At 48.1% G+C, this 12,097-nt stretch overlaps 1 long non-coding RNA gene across 1 annotated transcript; it reads left to right on the forward strand.

The window, feature by feature from the left end:
• The first annotated feature begins 6,369 nt into the window (after window positions 1-6,369).
• Window positions 6,370-7,471, forward strand: LOC131277013 (uncharacterized). The gene is made up of 2 exons (XR_009184208.2): window positions 6,370-6,560; window positions 7,338-7,471. It is a non-coding gene; the product is annotated as an uncharacterized lncRNA (long non-coding RNA).
• The last annotated feature ends 4,626 nt before the right edge of the window (window positions 7,472-12,097 follow it).

Raw genomic sequence — 12,097 nt, forward strand, 5'->3', positions numbered from 1 at the left:
GCCTTGCTCCTTTGACCAGGTGTCCCTTCTCCCTCCAGACAGCATCTCCCCATGGCTAAATTCTGTCCATTCAACAACACCCCACTCAGGTCTCTTCTTTCCCCACAATCTAAAACCCTGACCTCCTCTGAGGGCTGGAATGTTGATTTTCTTCACACACTCTGCTTTGGGTTGTTGCATACCTCTAGTACTGATTGTGTCTTCGAGGACAGGAATCATGTTTGATCCTTTAAATATCCCTCTTATTTAAGCAACTAATATTTATTGAGCTCTTATTATGTACTAAGCATTGTTCTGGGCTCTGGGAGTACACAAGTAAGATAGCTGTGACTTTGCCCTCGAGGAGCTTCCATTCTTATGTGTGTGCAAGCATTTGTGGGCAAGTTGTTAGAGACAAACAAGTTCAACATGGTAATTTCAATTGTTAAGGATTATACTAGCCAGTTCCTCTTTTCTTTATTCTTCCCATAACAGATTCATTTTCATGAGTCTGAGATGCTAAAATCAAGGCTTGAATTTGTCAAATCTTTATCAAGAAAATTGTTTTCTCAAAACTCCGGGGTTCAGTGCTGACAAGAAGAAATAGTGACTTCAGAACTCAGATCATGAAAGAAGTTGTGTTTTTATGGGACTCAGCATAAAAAGAGCCTTATTTGTGAATTAGCCATTTTGCAGAATTATGGACTATTTGGTGATCTGAAAAGGATCTGTCTAGATCTTACAGAGACATGGAAGGAGTCTTTATTTTCCCTATACCGTGAATACCAAGTGTCAGTGATTGATTTAAAATTAAAGTTCAATTTAATATTAGTATCATAGATACTTGATTTTATATGTCAAACAGAATCGATCAAGTAGAATAAATGATACAATGAATGACTATTTTTAAATCTGCCATCTTGTAATAGTTATCTGCTAAATGAAAAGAGTATGCTTTTTAGAGACCTTAATTTCCTCCTCCTACAAATATAAGAAATGTTTTTTTTTTCCCATTTCCTGATGTACTTTGTTAGCAGATATAATGTATAGTGAGGAGGAGCAATGGGAAAACAGATGACAGCACTTTGGATTACTATAACATTTATAATTGTAGAATTATACAGAAATAATCCTTTAATAAAATATAGGGAAGTGGATGTGTCTTAAGCAGCTGGACTTGTACCTACACTGCGGTAGATCCCAGGTTCAGTTCCCAGTGCCTCGTAAAGATGATGAGCCAAATAGCAAGCTGACAGGACTAGCTGACTTGGTGAGCTGATGCAACAAGATGACTCAGTGAGCTGATGCAACAAGATGATGCAGTAAGAGACACAGTGAAGAAACACAATGAGACATATCAAATGGAGCAGAGGTGGTTTGAGTAATTAGGTGCCTCCCTCCCACATTGGAGGCCCCAGGTTCAGTTCCCAGTGCCTCCTAAAAAGAAGATGAGCAGACAGCAAGTGCAAACAACCGGGGAGAGGGGTAAATTAAAATAAAATCTTTAAGAATATATATATTCAGGAGTATTCTCTTTTTAAATATACAATGAAGTAAAGTAAATTTAGGTAGGGTTGTAAGGGGGCAGGTTTGATTGGGGGAAAATCTTCTAAAATGTAAATCATGGGTGAATTACATTTTATTTAGTGAAGTACAGATGCTTCACCCTCCAAATACGGTCAGGTTAAAGCTTGAGGGGAGAGTGAGACAAGGCAGGCAGATGTGGAAAGGGCTGCAGAGTTTGGAGACTGGGTTTCTACCTCTGGCTAGTTCCGGGGCCTTGGACAGGGAAAGGAGCTTCCATTTACTTTTCACCCACTCTGTGCTGAGCTCTATGCTAAGCACTTGAACACAGGCTTGTATGATTTCCAGGGGCCTTGGACTTGGGCAGTGTTTCCTCTCCAAAGCTCAGAGATGGTCAATGCCTGCCGTGGATACAGAACCACGGGTGAAAATGATACTTGAACCTGGTCTGAGCAGCGATACAGCAGAGGACTGAGAATCTGTTTTCAGGAGTCAGGCACGTGGGGTTGATTTCAATCTCTCTTGCAAATTGTATAACCTTGGGCCTCATTTCCAAATGGCTAATCAGAAAATAAGGATGAAATGAGTTAATACACCTAAAAACATTTAGAAAAGGGCCCACCACAAAGTAATCACAGGACATATTAGCTAATAACATCTGCATTTCTACCAGTATTAGAGTTCTCTGAAGAAACAGCCAACAGCATATGGGGCCATATGTAAATAGGAAGGGATTTGTTAGTAGAATTGGCTCAGTGACCCTGGGGATAGGCAAGTTCAGATTTCCTAGGGCAGGCCATGCATTGGAGATAGCACAGGGGATGACTTCCTTGGGAGAAGCTGGAGAAGGAGAGAAAGGATTTGCCACTGCTGAGGGCCTTGGTGTTGCTTTAAGACCTCCAGCTGCCGGGGTGATGGGACTTCCCTCCTTGCTGAAGGCAGTCACCCTTGTTTGTGGATGTCATCAGCCATAGCTTCAACCAACTGCCTAATGGTCTAAAGCCACCTACAGAATGCCCTCACACTGGCAGGCCAGGGCTTGCATCATCCAATGACTCAGCACCAACTGGATGGTGATTAACCATCGCATGACCCCATCATGCTCTAACATTTTAGATCTCTTTATCTTTCCTTTTATGGCTTTTATTCTTTAGCATAGGTTATTGAAACTCTATGAGTTCTAGAGCTCCAAGTTCACTTTTAAATTTTATGCTTCTTTGCAGAGAAGGAATGAGACAAATAGAAGCAAATGAAAGATTGACCAGGAGAGAGCTGCAATCAATTCAGATGTGTTCATATACCCAAGTGAATTGCCGCTCACCTGGGGGCCAGGCCAAAAGGATTCTCACATCTCTGGGGAAAACTGTGAAGTGGTCTCACTTACAGTTCTTAGAGCAGTTCATGGCTTTGGGCCTGAGCACCATTCTGGATCATACTATGCCTCAGAAACCCTTCCACAGTCCCTCTTTGCTACCGAGACCAAGCCCAGTGTCACTTCTGCCTTCTGTGAGCTCTCTTTCCCTCCCTGTCACACCCTATACTCACCACCCCCCTCACCCCACTCCAACCCCCATAACAACAATCTTCTCCATCATCATGAGACATTCATTGCATTTGGTGAATACATCTCTGAGTATCGCTGCACCTCATGGTCAATGGTCCACACCATAGCCCACACTCTCCCACAGTCCACCCAGTGCGCCATGGGAGGACATACAATATCCAATAACTGTTCCTGCAGCAACACCCAGGACAACTCCAAATCCCGAAAATGCCCCCACATTTACATTTCTTCCTCCCACTCCCACCCCCAGCAGCCACCATGGCCACTTTCTCCACACCAGTGCCACATTTTCTTCAATTACTAATCACAATAGTTCATGAATAGAATATCAGTAAGTCCACTCCAATCCATACTCTATTCCTCCATCCTGTGGACCTTAGAACGGTTGTGCCCATGTGTAAGGAGGTGTAGGAGGAGCACAGACTGGCTTGCTGGGTCATACTTCTAGGGGTGCCATAATTTTAGGGTTCCCTATGGCTAGGTGTGCTGTACTTCTAGGGGTGCCATATTTCTAGGGTGCTCTACTTTTAGGGGTGCCACTGTAAGTGTGTGGTTATTGCTTTTGTTAATTAGCATCAAGGACATGGTACTGAAAAATCTCTGAAACCTCTGCCTGAATCAAGGACATACAGGCAAGAAGCCTCCTGAGATGGGTGCTCGTTTGCCCGGGCCTTAGATCGCCCCCTCTCCTGCCTGCCTGTCCACCTGCACTCCCTACTGCCTTCCCCTTCTGAAAGCTGCACTGTCCTTGTCCTCCCTTTCTGCCACCATCACATCAATGGGCTCGGCCTCAGGGCCAGCACAGATGCTCTTCCCTCTCCCTGAAATGACCGAATGTTCCCTAGATTTCACAAGTCTTGCCCCTCATTATCATTTATGTTTCAAGCCAGTCTTCCTAGAGCCGCCCTGGTTAAAGTATTCCCAAGGCCTGTTTAGTTCTCCTTTTCCTTTTTACTGATACACACACATATCCCAGGCTTTAGAGTTAAGTGAATTTTCGACAAAAGGAACACACCTCTTGAACCAGCATTTGACTCAAGAAACAGCAGAGCGCTTCGGAACAGCTCAGTTTTGCCAGATGCCACTTGACTGGATTCGAGTAGTGCCGCTGCACACCCGCACCTGCCAGTACCGTGAGCGGTGCCCGCTCGTGGTGACCGAGGCGCTGAAAACAGACTCGTTGCACGTTGACACGATGCTGCTGCGGACACACTGAGTTAATATATGATGGCAGTGAATTCCACCTGCGTCTTCCACTACTGTTCCGCGGCTCCTGGAGGGTTTCAGATGCCGCGCACGGGTGGCCTGCACTTCTCCCGGACAGCCCGCTTGGATCGCTCCGGCAGCGCAAGGGCAAGGGCAAGTGCAAGCAGGCGGAGGCCCCCAGTCCAGCAGACGCGGCTCCTTGTGTCCCAAGTGGGCCCTCCAGGGACCCGCAAGGAGACGGGAGGGCACGGTCCCATCCCCAGCCCAGCTGCGCCCTCCGCCCTGCGCCCCTGGCCCTGAGCCCCAGTCCTGCGCCCGCCGCCCAGCTTTGTGACGCGAGGCCGCGGTTCCCCGGCAACTGCCGAACGCGGGCGCCCGGCAGCCAGGGAGGCGGACTCGGGCGGGGTCCACGGCCGGGTGGGACCGACCTGGCCTGGGCGGAGAAGCTGGACGCGGGCGGCCTGGGGGACGAGGAGGAGATCACCGCCGCCACGCTGCCGGCAAGCCCCGGCCGCCGCCCATCGCGGTGCTGTCCGCCTTCAGCTACGTCCCGCCGTGACGCCTGGACCCCAAGGAGCGCAGCTACTTCTCCCGCCAGGCCCGGGTGAGGTGGGACCGGCGGCACCGCGCGGGGGGAGGGGTGAGGCGGGGCTGGGCGCAGGACTCCCCTGCCAGGGAGGGGCGGGGGCGGGGCTGTGCAACCCCGGAGCGGGGACTGGACACCCAGCGGCACTGCGTGGAAGGGGTCTGGGGGCCAAGCAGGGCTTGGGGGCGGGGACCGGGCAGGGTGGGGGATGCTTCTGTCGGGGTGAGAGCAGGACATCATAGTGGGATAGGGCTACCGGGAAGGTCAAGTGTGTGTGTGTGGGTGGGTGGGGGGGCGGCAAGGAGGGAGTGCTCACCAGGGAAGAAGACTCGATGGGGCGCCCGGGGGTGGAGGGGGCAGGGGCTGCTCGGCGGGGTCGGAGAGATGGGCGCCTGGACCTGAAAGAGCAGAGCTTTTAGTACTGCGAGACACAGAGGCACCCCTCCCCTGGGCTGGAGGGGCCTTGTGGCAATCCGGGGGTGCGCGGACAGTCTAGAAAGGGAGCCCCGAGGCTATCCAGTGTGCAGGGTGCGGCCCCCTGAGCAGTATGTGCGGTGGTTCCCGGGGCCGTGATTAAGCAGCCAGGCTGATGGACGGTCCTGGGCCACGGGAACACTCGGGCCGCCTTCCCACCCGACAAGGAGAACCAGTAATAGTTCTGCACCGTCTGGCCCGGCCCCTCTGGGAAGGTGTGCGTGGTGGGAAGACCTCGGGGGTCTAAGCAGCCGAAGCACCCAAGAGAGGGTGGAAGGAAGGAAGAGAAGAGTATTCAGAGTTGTCCAGGTCACCCATTCCTTTCTTTTCAACATTGTTTCTGTCCGTCCCCAGGGCGTTCCTCAGGGCATCTGATTAGATAAAAGCCTTGGTTGGGGACCCTCAGCCTGGCAGACAGCTGGGCACCTGGGCTATCCCTCAGCCCTCCTGGATGGATGGAACTGCCAGAAGAGGGACACCTCACTTTTCTCAGGCTGCTGTCACAAGTGCCATGAACTGGGTGGCTAAAAACACCAGGAACCGCTCTCTCAGCCCTGCAGGCTGAAGCCACAAGTGCGTGGGCCCTGCTGGTGGGTCAGTCCTGGCCGCTGGGGCACCTGTCCCTTGGCCAGCAAGCCTTGGGTTTTCAGTGCCTCCTCAGTCACCCTATGGCCTGCTCTCTTTTCCCATGGTGCCCCCACCCCCCACTTTTGTCTGTGCACACACCCCCCTTCTAAAGACACCAGCCATCCTGGAATAAGGGTCCACCCACTGCAGTCGGCCTCATTCAATTTAAATGATTCTGCTTGCAATAATGCTTTTGCAAAAAGTTCGTGTTCCCAGGTACCCAGGATTAGGACTTCAAGGTATCTTTTTGGGGTACACAGCTGAACCCATAACGTGGAACACAGATTGCCTTGGAAAGGAAGTTAATGGTATATAAAATAATCCCACAAAATGCCTCCTTCCTCTTCTCCTAGCCACCCACAATCAGTGGTGCCCAGGTGAGTCCCCAGTTCAGGTCAACTCTTGCTGGAGTACTGGTAGGAGGCCTCTTGAGTCTCATGAGCTTCACTTCACACACAGAAGCATGGTTTCCAGTTGAATCAACCATGGCCCTCAGCCTGCCCCTGGGATGTCTCTTGAATCTGAGGTACCCCTCTGCCTGGCTTCTAGCGTGTGGAAGAACTGGATGGAAGAAGGGGACTTCTGGGGCCGTCTGACAAGGTACCTGTCTCTGCTGGCCATTAAAACAGGAGGGGGGTGGAACGGAAGGGTTCCTGACCTTCTGTAAACACACACCTCATCTGTTTTCTTCCTGTGAGCAATAGCTTTTGAACAACTGTAAATAGTTTCACTACTAAGAGGGGTTTACATTTTGAGTCTACGGTACCTATGATGGCCATTATGAGATAATAGTCAAAAGGCCAAGACTCTTGTTGTATGAAGTTGTTCAAATCTTCTTTATCTAGAGAACATAAATTTCATCTGGATTTCCAGAATAACAAAGACAGTTCACACTACACCGTTTTGTTTGTACCTTTGAGGAGTCCCTTTCCATAAGATGGACTGCAGGCTGCTCCTTGATGGGATGTCACTGATGGAAGGTACCGCTGAGGACTGCACAGTGGGGCTTGTGGCTTCTGAAGCTTGAATGTGGTAGAAATGGAGAGCAGAGCCCCTGCCCCCTGTGGGCCAGGCCCAAGAGGGAGAAGGACAGAGTGATCCTGAAGACTCAGTGTCTCCTTCCAGAATTTGGCAGACTGATAAATGGCCCCACCTTCCAGGGCTAACTGAACAAGTGCCAAAGAGGGACCCCAAGGTAGGAAGTGACCAGGGCTCTATCTCTTGGTGGGACATCAGGAATGAGCCATAAGCACACTTTTCTATATGACAGGGTTGGCAAACTAAGGCCTGCAGGCCAAATCTGGCTGCCTGCCGGTTTTGATAAAGTTTTATTAGAACACACCCACACCCATTCATTTCTCTAACATTCCTGTGCAGGATGTTGGGGTTGAGTGATAACGACAGAGCCCACAGGGCCAGAAGAGTTCCCCCCTGGCCCTCCAGAAAGAAAGTCGCTGACTGCTGCTCGAATGCCTTATTGCCTCCTGGAAAATGGGAAATGTCTTTATTTATTTATTTTTTTGTCTTTACTTTTTTAATATTACATTCAAAAAATATGAGGTCCCCATATATCCCCCCACTCCCCTTACCCCTCTCCTCCCCCCATAGCAACAACCTCCTCCATCATCATGAGACATTCATTGCATTTGGTGAATACATCTCTGAGCACCGCTGCACCTCATGGTCAATGGTCCCCATTATAGCCCACACTCTCCCACATTCCATCCAGTGGGCCATGGGAGGACATACAATGTCTGGTAACTGTCTTTAGAATGCATGCATTCAAATGGGATTTTATGTGTTTAAAGCATTTCAGGGCAGTTTTGGTTAGCTGAGTTTACAGGCAAATTCAAGTCCTGGGGCTTTGTGCATGCCAAAAGGAAATGATGCAACTGAAATAAATATTAATTAAAATCTAAAGAAAAGAGCCTTAAAAGCAACAAGAACAGCAAAAGGCATTTCAAAGTCTATTTGAACCAATGTTCACACCATGGTATTGGGATTATGGGCACTGGTATCTGATCAGCTCCAGGGCTCCAGGAGCAGTTTCTCTGACCTTGGGATCATTGGTCATAAAGAGGGCGAATTCTGTACTACAGCTGATCAAACTCTGTACTAAAGCTGATCAAATTCTTCCTAAATCAATTTCCTTGGAGCACAGTTAACAGTAGTCAGTGTGTTGGTTAGCAGCCCAGGCTGAGGAGTCCCGAGTGGAAGTATCAGCTCTATGGTGACTAGCTGTGGAGCCTTCACAAGTCACAGCCTCTCTGTCTCACTTTGCCATTCTAGGACAGATCAAACAGAACTGACCTCATGGACCACTTAAGAGAATGAATGTGCTTAGTGCGCATACAGTGGTTCACAGTAAGCCCTGGGTCGGTGGAGCTCTAATTACTGTTTTGTTTTGATTTTTTTATTTTTTAATTATCTTTTTTCAAAGTTAATAGATCACACAAAATGTTACATTAAAAAACAGAAGAGGTTCCCATATACCCCACTCCCCACCCCTACCCCTATCAATTTTTTAGTTGTATTTTTTGAAGATACATAGATCACAAAAAATGTTACATTCAAAAAATATAAGAGGTTCCCATATACCCCCAACCGCCTCACTCCACTCCTCCCACATCAACAACCTCTTTCATTAGTGTGGCACATTCATTGTATTTGGTGAATACATTTTGGAGCACTGCTGCACCCCATAGACTAATTGGCTTTGGCTACTGATGCTCTGTGCCCTTTTGCTAAGGACTGGGTCCACTGGGCCAAGCCTTTCCTTCCTGATCTGACCACTGTCAGAGATGCACATGATAGAACCTTCAACCTGGGGGCTTAAATAAGCAGTTCTGGGGCATTGTCAGACTAGCCCTGGAAAACTGAGACAGCGGCTAAAAGTAAAGATAGACTTCCCATGCCAAAAGGTGTGTGTGTGTGTGTGTGTGTGTGTGTGTGTGTGTATGTGTTTGTGTATGTGGCAGGGAGGCTCTGCCCAGTCCAGTCTCAGGAACCCAGGTGGAGGGCGGGTCAGCTGTCAGGCTGTTGTCCTTTCTGTGTGAAGTCTTTGGAGCTCCTGGCCATGGGTGCTTACATGCTTCTGCCTGAAGAGTCACACATGGCTTCTTGGTCACATGCAAGCACCTAGCAGAGGAGCAGGGACGGTTACTCCTGTGGGTGACCAGGAGTGGAGGAGAATTGGCTATTGGTGCCATCTACCACTCAGCTGATCCTGAACAACGCTCTGAGGTTGTGTCTCTGGCTCCACTTCCCACTGTTGGAAAGCCCTTGCTTCTCCTACCAAGTGCCCTTTCTCAGCCAGCAGCTCTACCTGCAGTGGCAAGGTTTCCTCCATTGTCACGTCTGTTTCCTACCCCCAGCACCAACAACCTCAGCAACCCTCCTTCTGTGTCACCCTGCACTTTGTTCACACCTCAGCTATTTTCTGAGAGAAAACTGATGGTAGACAGCAAGGGCCAAACCAGTATCAGGAAACACTGAATTTCAATAACACTCAAAACACAAAGGGCCAAATGGACATCAAGAGAGAAAAGAAAGTGGGGTCCTTTTTGCTTTGTGTTTTAAAAGCAACATCCTGTGTGAAACAAGAAATCCCTTGAGAAATGGTAATAATGAAATACCAATAAACCCAGAAGCTCCGTTTTGTGGTAGCATGTAAATCTGGGTCGGTTTTATTAATGACATTCTGCTTCAATCCATAAAGTAGTGAAAGAAAAAAAGAGGAAAGAAGAAAAATTGGTGAAACAAATCAAGGAAAAGCAGATTTTTCAGTTTGATTAGTTTTTGGAAATGGATAGTCATGTTACTAACTGAGGCTGGCTGGTGATGAATATTTTTTTCTTTATTTTTCTGTGATAGAAAATTTCATTTTCTTCTGCAAAAGTTCTGAATATGCGAAATCCCCACAAAGAAGAGCTGTCTAAGATTGTGATAGCATCCACCAGCATTGCTAAGGGAAGTTATTCTGAGCTATGATAGGCTCCTGGTAACTAATCCAGGGCTTTGGGGACAGGCATTGCTGCTTACTCATCATTCTTACTTTAAAGAGAGTTTTAGAACTCATTAGGAAAAGAAATGGGCATTTTTCAATAATGTTGCATATCATACTCTATTATGCTGATTTTCTCCAGTTTAGGGAACAAAATAAAGTGCCATTAGCTCTTACATTCAGTGTAGGGTAATTGCATGTTCTGTTCTTGAGTCCATCCTTCCCCTTTAGGATCTTTCTCTCAGAATAAGAACGCTAGGGGTTAATTCAGCTCAGAAGGGTCAGAGGAAGCACAAGCCCAGCCTTTTCCATGAGGATCTTCTGTTTCCTTGTTCCCCTGCTGTTAGCACTGCCCCTGCTGGCTGCCCTGCTGCCCTGTCCCCTTTGGCACCAGGCTTTCAGGTGTGAGAGAGGAAGGTGCCTCCCACCTCTCCACCACGTGTCTGGAGACCTGGTCTATGTGTTGGACCCTGTGGCTCTTCTCCAGCCACACATGTGTTCCACTGGTGGGCTGGCCAGGAAGGAATTAAGCCACAGAATGACCAGGAGCCCAGCTTCTTTCTAAGTCCTTAATTTACTAGGCATATGGAGGTGATGTGAGTGATGGGGACCATGTTATCTTTTTTTCTTTCCAGATGGCCTCAAGTGGGCTGGGCAGTAACTCTGAACCTCAGAGGGGAGGGTCTGGATTCCAGAACTTTCCCTGACAGGAGACCAAGTTCCTCCTCTGGAGAATTGACCTTGTATCATCCCAGAAGAGTGGGTGGGGTGTTTGGGCTTCCTTGGGTTCCGAAGGGCCTTCTGATCTGGGGGTTTACCTACAAAGTTTCCTTCAAGAGGACATAACACTGCCAGCAAGAGGTGACTCTCGGCCAATCAACATCCTACGTTATGTATGTTAAAGATAATGTGATCTCTCCACGGTGTATTACATTTCTTAAAATGTTGGATTTTTTTTATTTAATTCAAATATCTTTAATTTTTATATAGTATAGCCATTTGATACTGTTTATGAATTCCAAACATAGATATTGGATTATGTTTGTAAACTGGTCTCTTCCTATGGGCATAATAGATTGTATTAACTTCAGAGGTTTCACTTTTACTTTGTTAAATTATGGTCAGGGGTTGAAATGGCCCATGTCAGTAGGACATTGAGTCTTCACCCCCTTGGTGGGCAGGGACTCACTAAGAAAAAGACATGGCAAAGGAAGTAGTTGGAGTTTTGATGCTGGATCCCAGGGAAGTAAACACACAGGAGAAGAACACAGAGGAACAGAGATGGCTCTATAGACATGGCAGAGGCCTGGAAAGAGAGAGAACCTGATGGACTACTGTTGACCTTGTGGCAACACCAGAGCCGCCAAGCCCATAAAGAAACAAGCCCCAGACAGAGAGACAAGCCTTATGCCAGCCTACAGCTGAGACCAGAAGAAGCTGGGACCATGGAGTCTGAAGAAGAAGGCTGAATCCTCACAGAGACCAGCAGCCTTTGGCAACAGACTTTGGTGAGGGAAATAACTTACACTTTATGGCCTTGTGACTGTAAGCTTCTACCCAAAATAAACCCCCTTTGTCAATGCCAACAGATTTCTGGTACTTTGCATCAGTACCCCTTTTGTTGACTAAGGCATATAGTCAAAGTGTTTGATATTTTCTTTTTGATTTCTCCCCATTGCTTTGATGATTAAAAGGCCCTTAGAGTTGTTTTTTCACTTACCTTTTAAAATCCATCCAGAATTTTCTTTTGTCTGCAATGAAGTGGGAAAATACAAGTTTATTTTTAACCCAAAGAGCTATCCAGTTTTCACAGTACCAAACACTGAAAACTTTATCACTGGCCATGGTTTGGGCTTCTTGTTAACCTAGGTGTGTAGGAGCCATACTGGAGGTGATGCTTTCCACAGAATGAAGGCCACAGTGGACCAGGGCACCCTGTGACCATGCCAGAAGTGGACAGGCACAGTGGACCAGGGCACCCTGTGACCATGCCAGAAGTGGACAAGCTTGAAGGCCACAGTGGGAGGAAGCTCAGGTGTGGTGGGCTTGTTCTGGCCAGTGGTGGTGTGTGAGCAGGAGCGCTGAGCCCATACTCGGAGATTTTCTGTCCTCCCCATCCTGTAAAGTGACTTGG

Source organism: Dasypus novemcinctus, chromosome 31 (genome assembly GCF_030445035.2).
Source record: "Dasypus novemcinctus isolate mDasNov1 chromosome 31, mDasNov1.1.hap2, whole genome shotgun sequence".
NCBI classification, from domain to species: domain Eukaryota; kingdom Metazoa; phylum Chordata; class Mammalia; order Cingulata; family Dasypodidae; genus Dasypus; species Dasypus novemcinctus.